Below are 2,649 nucleotides of genomic sequence, written 5' to 3' on the forward strand. Positions count from 1 at the left end.
AATGAACGAAGACGGGTTAAAACGGCTTGGGAGATGGAAGTCCCAGGCATATAAATCTTATGTGCGACCCGATCTGGCGGTGGGAGATTTAAGTTAGGGCCTAAAGGCCCCTCGTTTTTCTTTAGTGCGAGGCAGTGTTTTTTCAAGTTGGTTGCCCTTGTTTTTGTTTTTTCTTGTTTTTATTTGCAGCAGCAGAACCGTGGAAGGTGCACATAGTCGGGCATTCCTATATTTACTGGGCACAAAGGAGGGCAGCAGTACGCCCGGTGGGATCGGAGCTAGGCCTACCCGGAACATCCGTAACCTGGCACGGAGTCCGGGGGCTAAGATGGCCCGACATGTGGAAGTTGGTGGTGGACATAGCCAGAAGTACCCCCCGGAAAGTGGTGTTGGTTGTTCACGCCGGGGGGAATGATCTCGGAAAAGCAAAGACACGAGACCTGTTGGTCATCATGAAACAGGACTTACTGCGTTTTCGGGAATGTTTTAGTGGATGCATCATCGTGTGGTCTGACATTGTCGCGAGGAGGCTCTGGAGTGGAGCTAGGAGCCTGGAAGCGGTGGATAGAGCCAGGAGGCTGATCAACATGCGGATGTCGCAGTTCGTTCACTCTATCGGAGGGGTGGCGGTGCGCCATTGGGAGCTGGAAGAGAAGGAAAAGGGGGCATTGAGGAGGGACGGTGTTCACCTCAATGATGTAGGGTTGGATACGTTCCTATCCGGCTTGCAGGATGGGGTGGAGAAAGCTTTAGCTCGGGTTGGTGGGGTGGGGACGGAATGAGCCGTAGTAACGCGGCACATCCCGTGTGGCCCGGATTGTTTGTCCATGCTGTGAGGAAGTAGAGGAGGGTTTGCAAGCCGAAGGAACGGGGCTTACAAACGTCCTCAGTGGACTGTTTACGGACTTTAAAGTTTTAGCATACGGACAGCATGGACAGTTTTTTCAATAAAGTTTTTTCAATAAAGTTATCTGATATTCGTTAATAAATAAAAGCTGTGGCCTACCCCACAATTGGCAGAAACAAGAAGTTGTAAGTATTGGTTATTTAGTAGATAAGTGAGCGGGTAAATGATTGAGAGTGTTCCCAGTCATGCAAGTTTACATTAAACAGACACATTCTTTCTTTACTGTATTGACTGCGGTCTGTAATCGAGCGGTTGAACTGTTTCTGTGACAATGCATTGAATAAAGCAATACATCCTTGTAAAGTAGACGTCCGTTCGTTGGAGTTCTTTGCTCCCCGAGTGTTGCTCCATCTCTAAACGTTGGCCTGGATCTTCATGGACGAATACTGCCCATCCCACGTGGAGCGTATATCTCAGCCCGCGTGGAGTGCTGCAGTCAAATGAGGTATTCCGTGCTACATAGCAAGCCTTGGGCCTGTGTGATTGGGGGTCCGCTGCTGTCTGTCCACTCTGAAGCGCGCATCCGGGGCCGGCCGCTTTTCGACTACCAGCGACTGCAGGTCACACACACAGGCTGGTTGGAATGGCCTAGCATTATCCTGATCCGGAGGTGTAACTTGAAGCTGCGGGGCCCCAGTACAAAGTCTGGAACTGGGCCCCCAAACTATAAAGCTTCATTGATAGCATTGGTTTACAATGTGGGGAAGAGAGACTTTATGGGCCCCCTGCACATACACCCATGACCCGAATACGTGGAGCATACAGACGCAGGCTGCCAGGATACGCTGTGCCTGCCCGATGTTTCCAACTTGGCCATTAGCGCAGCGGTAGGTACGAACTATAGAGTGCGGCTGCCATATGAACTGGTGTGTGTGTGTGTGTTTTGCTTCCAGTTGTACCTGTGCTGTGCACACTCTGGCAGACGCAGCTGCTCAGTGGATACAATGTTGCGAGCAGACGGACTGAGTGTCAATCAAAGTGCTTGGGCGGTGGTAGCAGCAGCCGCCACAGCTGCGCTGCACCTCTTGCTCGTCGATTTTGTTTTTCTGCTTTTGGAAACTGTTGTAGGAAAGGGGGTGCACCGGTCCTGGAGGTACTGCAATACCAGGTCAATGCGTGGAGTGGACAGAGCAAGCTCTTTTTCCAGCTCCCTGTTCTAAAAATCCATTTAATATATGGTCCCCAGATAGGGGACGTATCAGATATTAAACTGAAAAGAACAGATTTTTTTTTTTTTTTTTTTTGATAAACCATAAGGTTTTTATTTATTCTCCAACATAATAAATCCATCACATTTATACAACAGAAATACATTACAAATCATGACAAATCTACTATTTGTATCCATTTTTTGACCTTCCATATTCCTTCCGCATCGACTCCATCCTTTCTTTTGTCCCATAAATAAATGAAGTATAATTTCCCCAACACCATTCGCACGCTGTCCCTCTCACTTACATCCTTCCTCTTGAACACATACACATTCCTTACATCCCACAACACTTCCTTCACTCACGCCATAAACAGCCACAACAGTCTCTCTCTCACACTGCCTCTCACACCTAAACCAAACATAAGTAACTCAAAGGATATGAAATTAGCTCCTGTTATTTCCTTACATAACGGCCTAAGTCTCCGCAGCACATTCTGTGCATGGCTGCAATTCCAAAATACATGAACCACATTCTCACATCCACCGCACCCCTCTCTCGGACATCTCTCACTCCTCACCAAACCTCTCA

General features: G+C 48.3%; 1 non-coding gene across 1 annotated transcript; it reads right to left on the reverse strand.

Annotated features, from left to right (window-relative positions):
* Positions 1-1,978: 1,978 nt before the first annotated feature.
* LOC136574137 (U2 spliceosomal RNA) lies at positions 1,979-2,168 on the reverse strand. The gene has a single exon (XR_010786254.1). It is a non-coding gene; the product is annotated as a U2 spliceosomal RNA (small nuclear RNA).
* Between the last annotated feature and the right edge of the window lie 481 nt (positions 2,169-2,649).

The sequence above is a fragment of the Eleutherodactylus coqui genome, chromosome 7 (assembly GCF_035609145.1).
Source record: "Eleutherodactylus coqui strain aEleCoq1 chromosome 7, aEleCoq1.hap1, whole genome shotgun sequence".
NCBI classification, from domain to species: domain Eukaryota; kingdom Metazoa; phylum Chordata; class Amphibia; order Anura; family Eleutherodactylidae; genus Eleutherodactylus; species Eleutherodactylus coqui.